Raw genomic sequence first — 12004 nt, forward strand, 5'->3', positions numbered from 1 at the left:
TGACACTTACAAGCTGAAATAGCTCAGTTGGTAGAGCATTAGACTGAATATCCAAAGGTCCCTGGTTCAATCCAGGCTTTCGGCACTTGAAATGCTGTACAGAAAATCCTTTGAATCTTAGGCTGATCTCACTGGGTGAAAAATGTTATGAGTTTTTTTGTTTAAGTAACAAGTAACAGTCAATGTAAAAATAAATACTGGATGTGTTACTTGCAAGCCGTAATAGCTCAGTTGGGAGAGCGTTAGACTGAAGATCTAAACGTCCCTAGTTCAATCCTGGGTTTCGGCAGTTGAAATGAGTCACAGAAAACTGTATATAGTTTCGGAAGACTTACTATAATATGTTGTTTTTCATGATTTTGAAGGATAAAAAAAATACATACTATAGTTCATGGGTTTGGAAGACATACATGTGTACTTCATGATTTGGAGGATTAAAAAATATCAGCCAAAATCCAACTCCAAACTCTAACTCACAGGCAAAGGAAGACTGTTGTTGCAGATATCAATAGGTAACTGAGTTAGGGTGCTGTCGTCATTGTCTGTAGATTGAAGGTTCAAACCCCACTGGCCCACTCAACTATTTACTGTGATGTTTTCCTTTCCACACTGACATCAAGTGGCCTGTAAATTCCAGCTGAACTGTGTGCCGCTAAGTGGCCCAGCGGATAAATCACAAGTTATCTGTAGAGTACATTGTAGAATTGTGCTAGTTCAAACCCAACACACTCAGTAGGAAGGTGCTGGTTTTTGACGTGCCAATCATTCTGATTGACAGATTCCTTGGCCAATCAGATCAGTCTGCCTTTCAGCCAATCCTAGGGCTCCTTACATTGTCTCCTCCAATCAAATGGTCGCAGACCCGGACCACTTCCTTGTTTATAACTGGATGAAATACTCTGACCTGTTTTAGATTTATAGTGATTCTTCAACTTAATTTTCTTAATTTTCACAGTTTTTGACGTTTTATTAATATAATTGATCATTCTAGATCACTGCTAGATCTGTAACAATCTTCTCTTATGGGGTTAGGGTTAGGGTTAGGGTTAGGGTTAGGGTTAGGGTTAGGGTTAGGGTTAGGGTTAGGGTTAGGGTTAGGGTTAGGTTCAGGTTCAGGTTCAGGTTCCACAGGTTAATAAAGTGTAAATGTGGGGGTCCTTGACAAGAAAAGGTTTGGGAACCACTGTTGTAGAGGGACTATAGAATAGATAGATGTTGATAGTATTAAGTTAGTTACTTTGACAGTGTACAAATGGAACCGGTTTTTAGCAGGTCAAATGAGGTACAGAAAACCGTATGACTCCCAGGCTGATCTCACTGGGGGAAAACTGTATGAGTTTTTGTTTAAGAACTAACAATACATTGAAAAATATATTCTGGATGTGACACTTAGAAGCCGAAATAGCTCAGTTAGTAGAGCATTAGACTGAATATCCAAAGGTCCCTGGTTCAATCCAGGCTTTCGGCACTTGGAATGCTGTACAGAAAATCCTATGACTCTTAGGCTGATCTCACTGGATGAAAAACTTTATGAGTTTTTTTGTTTAAGAAGTAACAAGTAACAGTCAATGTAAAAATAAATACTGGATGTGTTGCTTGCAAGCCGTAATAGCTCAGTTGGGAGAGCGTTAGACTGTAGATCTGAAGGTTCCTGGTTCAAACCTGAGATTCGGCAGTTGAAATGAGGTACAGACAACCGTATGACTCTCAAGCTGATCTCACTGTGGGATGAACTGTATGTGTTTATGTTTAAGAACTAACAATACATTGAAAAATACATTCTGGATGTTTCACTTACAAGCAAACAAACAAAAAAGTGAATTGTCTGGAACCAGTGGCTCAGTGTGTTAGAACCCTGCCACATGATCGGGAGATGTTGAGTTCAAACCCGAAATAATTATTTATTTTCAAGACCAATTTCAGAAGAAGAAAACAAACAAAAAAGCATTGTGAATTGTCTCAAGCCAGTGGCTCAGTGTGTTAGAACGCTGCCACATGATCGGGAGATGGTGAGTCTGCAGTAGAAATGAGGTACAGACAACCGTATGACTCTCAAGCTGATCTCGCTGCGGGATGAACTTTATGAGTTTATGTTTAAGAAATAACAATTCATTGAAAAATACATTCTGGATGTGTCACTTACAAGCCGAAATAGCTCAGTTGGAAGAGCATTAGACTGAAGATCTAAACGTCCCTAGTTCAATCCTGGGTTTCGGCAGTTGAAATGAGTTACAGAAAACTGTATATAGTTTCGGAAGACTTACTATAATATGTTGTTTTTCATGATTTTGAAGGATAAAAAAAATACATACTATAGTTCATGGGTTTGGAAGACATACCTGTGTACTTCATGATTTGGAGGATTACAAAATATCAGCCAAAATCCAACTCCAAACTCTAACTCACAGGCAAAGGAAGACTGTTGTTGCAGATAGCAATAGGTAACTGAGTTAGGGTGCTGTCGTGGTTTTTGACGTGCCAATCATTCTGATTGACAGATTCCTTGGCCAATCAGATCGGTCTGTCTTTCAGCCAATCCTAGGGCTCCTTACATTGTCTCCTCCAATCAAATGGTTGCAGACCCGGACCACTTCCTTGTTTATAACTGGATGAAATACTCTGACCTGTTTTAGATTTATAGTGATTCTTCAACTTCATTTTCTTCATTTTCACAGTTTTTGACGTTTTATTAATATAATTGATCATTCTAGATCACTGCTAGATCTGTAACAATCTTCTCTTATGGGGTTAGGGTTAGGGTTAGGGTTAGGGTTAGGGTTAGGGTTTAGGGTTAGGGTTAGGTTCAGGTTCAGGTTCAGGTTCCACAGGTTAATAAAGTGTAAATGTGGGGGTCCTTGACAAGAAAAGGTTTGGGAACCACTGTTGTAGAGGGACTATAGAATAGATAGATGTTGATAGTATTAAGTTAGTTACTTTGACAGTGTACAAATGGAACCGGTTTTCAGCAGGTCAAATGAGGTACAGAAAACCGTATGACTCCCAGGCTGATCTCACTGGGGGAAAACTGTATGAGTTTTTGTTTAAGAACTAACAATACATTGAAAAATATATTCTGGATGTGACACTTAGAAGCCGAAATAGCTCAGTTGGTAGAGCATTAGACTGAATATCCAAAGGTACCTGGTTCAATCCAGGCTTTCGGCACTTGAAATGCTGTACAGAAAATCCTATGACTCTTAGGCTGATCTCACTGGATGAAAAACTTTATGAGTTTTTTTGTTTAAGAAGTAACAAGTAACAGTCAATGTAAAAATAAATACTGGATGTGTTGCTTGCAAGCCGTAATAGCTCAGTTGGGAGAGCGTTAGACTGTAGATCTGAAGGTTCCTGGTTCAAACCTGAGATTCGGCAGTTGAAATGAGGTACAGACAACCGTGTGACTCTCAAGCTGATCTCACTGTGGGATGAACTGTATGAGTATATGTTTAAGAACTAACAATACATTGAAAAATACATTCTGGATGTTTCACTTACAAGCAAACAAACAAAAAAGTGAATTGTCTGGAACCAGTGGCTCAGTGTGTTAGAACGCTGCCACATGATCGGGAGATGGTGAGTTCAAACCCCAAATAATTCTTTATTTTCAAGACCAATTTCAGAAGAAGAAAACAAACAAAAAAGCATTGTGAATTGTCTCGAGCCAGTGGCTCAGTGTGTTAGAACGCTGCCACATGATCGGGAGATGGTGAGTCTGCAGTAGAAATGAGGTACAGACAACCGTATGACTCTCAAGCTGATCTCACTGTGGGATGAACTTTGAGTTTATGTTTAAGAAATAACAATTCATTGAAAAATACATTCTGGATGTGTCACTTACAAGCCGAAATATCTCAGTTGGAAGAGCATTAGACTGAAGATCTAAAAGTCCCTAGTTCAATCCTGGGTTTCGGCAGTTGAAATGAGTTACAGAAAACTGTATATAGTTTTGGAAGACTTACTATAATATGTTGTTTTTCATGATTTTGAAGGATAAAAAAAGACATACTATAGTTCATGGGTTTGGAAGACATACATGTGTACTTCATGATTTGGAGGATTACAAAATATCAGCCAAAATCCAACTCCAAACTCTAACTCACAGGCAAAGGAAGACTGTTGTTGCAGATAGCAATAGGTAACTGAGTTAGGGTGCTGTCGTGGTTTTTGACGTGCCAATCATTCTGATTGACATATTCCTTGGCCAATCAGATCGGTCTGCCTTCAGCCAATCCTAGGGCTCCTTACATTGTCTCCTCCAATCAAATGGTCGCAGACCCGGACCACTTCCTTGTTTATAACTGGATGAAATACTCTGACCTGTTTTAGATTTATAGTGATTCTTCAACTTAATTTTCTTCATTTTCACAGTTTTTGACGTTTTATTAATATAATTGATCATTCTAGATCACTGCTAGATCTGTAACAATCTTCTCTTATGGGGTTAGGGTTAGGGTTAGGGTTAGGGTTAGGGTTAGGTTCAGGTTCAGGTTCAGGTTCAGGTTCAGGTTCCACAGGTTAATAAAGTGTAAATGTGGGGGTCCTTGACAAGAAAAGGTTTGGGAACCACTGTTGTAGAGGGACTATAGAATAGATAGATGTTGATAGTATTAAGTTAGTTACTTTGACAGTGTACAAATGGAACCGGTTTTCAGCAGGTCAAATGAGGTACAGAAAACCGTATGACTCCCAGGCTGATCTCACTGGGGGAAAACTGTATGAGTTTATTTGTTTAAGAACTAACAATCAATTGAAAAATATATTCTGGATGTGACACTTACAAGCCAAATTAGCGCAGTTGGTAGAGCATTAGACTGAAGATCTAAAGGTCCCTGGTTCAACCCAGGCTTTCGGCAGTTGAAATGAGGTACAGAAAATCCTATGACTCTTAGGCTGATCTCACTGGGAGAAAAACTTTATGAGTTTTTTTGTTTAAGAAGTAACAAGTAACAGTCAATGTAAAAATAAATACTGGATGTGTTACTTTCAAGCCGTAATAGCTCAGCTGGGAGAGCGTTAGGCTGTAGATCTGAAGGTTCCTGGTTCAAACCTGAGATTCGGCAGTTGAAATGAGGTACAGACAACCGTATGACCCTCAAGCTGATCTCACTGTGGGATGAACTGTATGAGTTTATGTTTAAGAACTAACAATACATTGAAAAATACATTCTGGATTTGTCACTTACAAGCAAACAAACAAAAAAGCACTTTGCTTTCCACACTTACATCAAATAGCACAAAAAAGCTTTGTAGTACTATCCAGCAGTTAGCTCAGTGTGATGAGAGGCTGTCTTTGGGAGCCACAGGTCCAGGGTTCAAATCCCACATTAGTCATAACTGTGACACTTTGCTTTGCACACTGATTTCCAGAAGGACAACTTTAAAGCAGCCCAGGAATTAACCATGTTTGTGTGCCTCAGTGGCCCAACGGATAAGTCAGATGATATCCGTAGTATACCTAGTAGAAGTGTGCTGGTTCAAACCTGACATACGACATGCGGTGTTCAAATCACCAACACCTAGACTAGGCGTGTCCCAGCGGTCTTTCTTTACTGTGACACTTTGCTTTCCACACTTACATCAAATAGCACAAAAAAGCTGTGTAGTAGTATCCAGCATTTAGCTCAGTGTGATGAGAGGCTGTCCTTGGGAGCCACAGGTCCAGGGTTCAAATCCCACATTAGTCATAACTGTGACACTTTGTTTTGCACACTGATTTCCAGAAGGACAACTTTAAAGCAGCCCAGAAATTCACCATGTTTGTGTGCCTCAGTGGCCCAACGGATAAGTCAGATGATATCCGTAGTATACCTAGTAGAAGTGTGCCGGTTCAAACCCGACATACGACATGCAGTGTTCAAATCACCAACACCTAGAGTAGGCGTGTCCCAGCGGTCTTTCTTTACTGTGACACTTTGCTTTCCACACTTACATCAAATAGCACAAAAAAGCTGTCTAGTAGTATCCAGCAGTTAGCTCAGTGTGATGAGAGGCTGTCCTTGGGAGCCACAGGTCCAGGGTTCAAATCCCACATTAGTCATAACTGTGACACTTTGCTTTGCACACTGATTTCCAGAAGGACAACTTTAAAGCAGCCCAGAAATTCACCATATTTGTGTGCCTCAATGGCCCAACGGATAAGTCAGATGATATCCGTAGTATACCTAGTATAAGTATAAGTGTGCCGGTTCAAACCCGACATGCGGTCTTGGTTCAAATCACCAACACCTAGAGTAGCCGTGTCCCAGCAGATAAATCAGATAATATCCATAGGATGGTGCTGTTTCAAATCAGGTAGGAGGAGATTAGTGTGGTCAGGTAGGAGGAGATTAGTGGGGTCAGGTAGGATGTGAGTAGTGGCTCAGGTAGGAGGAAATTAGTGGTGTCTGGTAGGAGGAGAGTAGTGGGTCAGGTAGGAGGAGAGTGGCGGGGTCAGGTAGGAGGAGAGTAGTGGGTTCAGGCAGGAGGAGATAAGGAAGGGGAGGGGCCTGGCAGGAGGAGAGTAGGAAGGGGAGGGGCCAGGCAGGGGGAGAGTAGGAAGGGGAGGGGCCAGGCAGGAGGAGAGTAGGAAGGGGAGGGGCCAGGCAGGAGGAGAGTAGGAAGGGGAGGGTCCAGGCAGGAGGAGAGTAGGAAGGGGAGGGTCCAGGCAGGAGGAGAGTAGGAAGGGGAGGGGCCAGGCAGGGGGAGAGTAGGAAAGTAGGAAGGGGAGGGGCCTGGCAGGAGGAGAGTAGGGAGGGGCAAGGCAGGGGGAGGGGCCAGGCAGGGGCAGAGTAGGAAGGGGAGGGGCCAGGCAGGGGCAGAGTAGGAAGGGGAGGGGCCAGGCGGGGAGGGGCCTGGCAGGAGGAGAGTAGGAAGGGGAGGGGCCAGGCAGGAGGAGAGTAGGAGGGGGAGGGGCCAGGCAGAGAGGGGGAGGGGCCGAGTAGGAAGGGGAGGGGCCTGGCAGGAGGAGAGTAGGGAGGGGCCAGGCAGGAGGAGAGTAGGAAGGGGAGGGGCCAGGCAGGAGGAGAGTAGGAAGGGGAGGGGCCAGGCAGGAGGAGAGTAGGAAGGGGAGGGGCCAGGCAGGGGGAGGGGCCAGGCAGGGGCAGAGTAGGAAGGGGAGGGGCCTGGCAGGAGGAGAGTAGGAAGGGGAGGGGCCAGGCAGGAGGAGAGTAGGGAGGGGGAGGGGCCAGGCAGGAGGAGAGTAGGGGAGGGGAGGGGCCAGGCAGGAGGAGAGTAGGGGAGGGGCAAGGGGAGAGGTCCCTCCCTACTCTCCTCCTGCCTGGCCCCTTCCCCCCCCCTACTCTCCTCCTGCCTGGCCCCTCCCCTCCCCTACTCTCCTCCTGCCTGGCCCCTCCCCCTCCCTACTCTCCTCCTGCCTGGCCCCTCCCCTTCCTACTCTCCTCCTGCCAGGCCCCTCCCCTTCCTACTCTGCCCCTGCCTGGCCCCTCCCCCTGCCTTGCCCCTCCCCTTCCTACTCTCCTCCTGCCTGGCCCCTCCCCTTCCTACTCTCCTCCTGCCAGGCCCCTCCCCTTCCTACTCTGCCCCTGCCTGGCCCCTCCCCCTGCCTGGCCCCTCCCCTTCCTACTCTCCTCCTGCCTGGCCCCTCCCCTTCCTACTCTCCTCCTGCCAGGCCCCTCCCCTTCCTACTCTCCTCCTGCCAGGCCCCTCCCCTTCCTACTCTCCTCCTGCCAGGCCCCTCCCCCTCCTACTCTCCTCCTGCCTGGCCCATCCCCTTCCTACTCTCCTCCTGCCAGGCCCCTCCCCTTCCTACTCTCCCCCCACCCCTTCCTACTCTCCCCCTGCCTGGCCCCTCCCCTTCTTACTCTCCTCCTGCCTGGCCTCTCCCCTTCCTACTCTCCCCCTGCCTGCCCACCGTACTCTCCTCCTACACAGCCCGGACTGAACTCCTCCTACTCTCCTCCTACTCTCCTCCTACCTGAAACCACTACTCTCCTCCTACCAGACACCACTAATTTCCTCCTACCTGAGCCACTACTCATATCCTACCTGACCGCACTAATCTCCTCCTACCTGACCACACTAATCTCCTCCTGCCTGATTTGAAACAGCACCATCCTATGGATATTATCTGATTTATCTGCTGGGACACGCCTACTCTAGGTGTTGGTGATTTGAACCAACACCGCATGTCGGGTTTGAACCGGCACGCTTATACTTATACTAGGTATACTACGGATATCATCTGACTTATCCGTTGGGCCATTGAGGCACACAAATATGATGAATTTCTGGGCTGCTTTAAAGTTGTCCTTCTGGAAATCAGTGTGCAAAGCAAAGTGTCACAGTTATGACTAATGTGGGATTTGAACCCTGGACCTGTGGCTCCCAAGGACAGCCTCTCATCACACTGAGCTAACTGCTGGATACTACTACAGAGCTTTTTTGTGCTATTTGATGTAAGTGTGGAAAGCAAAGTGTCACAGTAAAGAACGACCGCTGGGACACGCCTAGTCTAGGTGTTGGTGATTTGAACACCGCATGTCGGGTTTGAACTGGCACACTCCTACTAGGTATACTACAGATATCATCTGACTTATCCGTTGGGCCACTGAGGCACACAAACATGGTGGATTTCTGGGCTGCTTTAAAGTTGTCCTTCTGGAAATCAGTGTGCAAAGCAAAGAGTCACAGTTATGACTAATGTGGGATTTGAACCCTGGACCTGTGGCTCCCAAGGACAGCCTCTCATCACACTGAGCTAACTGCTGGATACTACTACACAGCTTTTTTGTGCTATTTTATGTAAGTGTGGAAAGCAAAGTGCTTTTTTGTTTGTTTGCTTGTAAGTGACAAATCCAGAATGTATTTCTCAATGTATTGTTAGTTCTTAAACATAAACTGATACAGTTCATCCCACAGTGAGATCAGCTTGAGGGTCATACGGTTGTCTGTACCTCATTTCAACTGCCGAATCTCAGGTTTGAACCAGGAACCTTCAGATCTACAGCCTAACGCTCTCCCAGCTGAGCTATTACGGCTTGAAAGTAACACATCCAGTATTTATTTTTACATTGACTGTTACTTGTTACTTCTTAAACAAAAAAACTCATAAAGTTTTTCACCCAGTGAGATCAGCCTAAGAGTCATAGGATTTTCTGTACCTCATTTCAACTGCCGAAAGCCTGGATTGAACCAGGGACCTTTAGATCTTCAGTCTAATGCTCTACCAACTGCGCTAATTTGGCTTGTAAGTGTCACATCCAGAATATATTTTTCAATTGATTGTTAGTTCTTAAACAAATAAACTCATACAGTTTTCCCCCAGTGAGATCAGCCTGGGAGTCATACGGTTTTCTGTACCTCATTTGACCTGCTGAAAACCGGTTCCATTTGTACACTGTCAAAGTAACTAACTTAATACTATCAACATCTATCTATTCTATAGTCCCTCTACAACAGTGGTTCCCAAACCTTTTCTTGTCAAGGACCCCCACATTTACACTTTATTAACCTGTGGAACCTGAACCTGAACCTGAACCTAACCCTAACCCTAACCCTAACCCTAACCCTAACCCCATAAGTGAAGATTGTTACAGATCTAGCAGTGATCTAGAATGATCAATTATATTAATAAAACGTCAAAAACTGTGAAAATTAAGAAAATTAAGTTGAAGAATCACTATAAATCTAAAACAGGTCAGAGTATTTCATCCAGTTATAAACAAGGAAGTGGTCCGGGTCTGCGACCATTTGATTGGAGGAGACAATGTAAGGAGCCCTAGGATTGGCTGAAGGCAGACCGATCTGATTGGCCAAGGAATCTGTCAATCAGAATGATTGGCACGTCAAAAAACAGCACCTTCCTACTGAGTGTGTTGGGTTTGAACTAGCATAATTCTACAAGGTACTCTACAGATAACTTGTGATTTATCCGTTGGGCCACTGAGGCACACAAACATGGTGAATTTCTGGGCTGCTTTAAAGTTGTCCTTCTGGAAATCAGTGTGCAAAGCAAAGTGTCACAGTTATGACTAATGTGGGATTTGAACCCTGGACCTGTGGCTCCCAAGGACAGCCTCTCATCACACTGAGCTAACTGCTGGATACTACTACACAGCTTTTTTGTGCTATTTTATGTAAGTGTGGAAAGCAAAGTGCTTTTTTGTTTGTTTGCTTGTAAGTGACAAATCCAGAATGTATTTCTCAATGTATTGTTAGTTCTTAAACATAAACTCATACAGTTCATCCCACAGTGAGATCAGCTTGAGGGTCATACGGTTGTCTGTACCTCATTTCAACTGCCGAATCTCAGGTTTGAACCAGGAACCTTCAGATCTACAGCCTAACGCTCTCCCAGCTGAGCTATTACGGCTTGAAAGTAACACATCCAGTATTTATTTTTACATTGACTGGTACTTGTTACTTCTTAAACAAAAAAACTCATAAAGTTTTTCACCCAGTGAGATCAGCCGAAGAGTCAGAGGATTTTCTGTACCTCATTTCAACTGACGAAAGCCTGGATTGAACCAGGGACCTTTAGATCTTCAGTCTAATGCTCTACCAACTGCGCTAATTTGGCTTGTAAGTGTCACATCCAGAATATATTTTTCAATTGATTGTTAGTTCTTAAACAAATAAACTCATACAGTTTTCCCCCAGTGAGATCAGCCTGGGAGTCATACGGTTTTCTGTACCTCATTTGACCTGCTGAAAACCGGTTCCATTTGTACACTGTCAAAGTAACTAACTTAATACTATCAACATCTATCTATTCTATAGTCCCTCTACAACAGTGGTTCCCAAACCTTTTCTTGTCAAGGACCCCCACATTTACACTTTATTAACCTATGGAACCTGAACCTGAACCTAACGCTAACGCTAACGCTAACGCTAACCCTAACCCTAACCCTAACCCTAACCCTAACCCTAACCCTAACCCCATAAGAGAAGATTGTTACAGATCTAGCAGTGATCTAGAATGATCAATTATATTAATAAAACGTCAAAAACTGTGAAAATGAAGAAAATGAAGTTGAAGAATCACTATAAATCTAAAACAGGTCAGAGTATTTCATCCAGTTATAAACAAGGAAGTGGTCCGGGTCTGCGACCATTTGATTGGAGGAGACAATGTAAGGAGCCCTAGGATTGGCTGAAGGCAGACCCATCTGATTGGCCAAGGAATCTGTCAATCAGAATGATTGGCACGTCAAAAACCAGCACCTTCCTACTGAGTGTGTTGGGTTTGAACTAGCACAATTCTACAAGGTACTCTACAGATAACTTGTGATTTATCCGTTGGGCCACTGAGGCACAAAAACATGGTGAATTTCTGGGCTGCTTTAAAGTTGTCCTTCTGGAAATCAGTGTGCAAAGCAAAGTGTCACAGTTATGCCTAATGTGGGATTTGAACCCTGGACCTGTGGCTCCCAAGGACAGCCTCTCATCACACTGAGCTAACTGCTGGATACTATTACACAGCTTTTTTGTGCTATTTTATGTAAGTGTGGAAAGCAAAGTGCTTTTTTGTTTGTTTGCTTGTAAGTGACAAATCCAGAATGTATTTTTCAATGTATTGTTAGTTCTTAAACATAAACTCATACAGTTCATCCCACAGTGAGATCAGCTTGAGGGTCATACGGTTGTCTGTACCTCATTTCAACTCCCGAATCTCAGGTTTGAACCAGGAACCTTCAGATCTACAGCCTAACGCTCTCCCAGCTGAGCTATTACAGCTTGAAAGTTAACACATCCAGTATTTATTTTTATATTGACTGGTACTTGTTACTTCTTAAACAAAAAAACTCATAAAGTTTTTCACCCAGTGAGATCAGCCGAAGAGTCATAGGATTTTCTGTACCTCATTTCAACTGACGAAAGCCTGGATTGAACCAGGGACCTTTAGATCTTCAGTCTAATGCTCTACCAACTGCGCTAATTTGGCTTGTAAGTGTCACATCCAGAATATATTTTTCAATTGATTGTTAGTTCTTAAACAAATAAACTCATACAGTTTTCCCCCAGTGAGATCAGCCTGGGAGTCATACGGTTTTCTGTACCTCATTTG

Source organism: Protomyctophum parallelum (assembly GCF_964188405.1).
Source record: "Protomyctophum parallelum genome assembly, chromosome: 2".
NCBI lineage: Eukaryota > Metazoa > Chordata > Actinopteri > Myctophiformes > Myctophidae > Protomyctophum > Protomyctophum parallelum.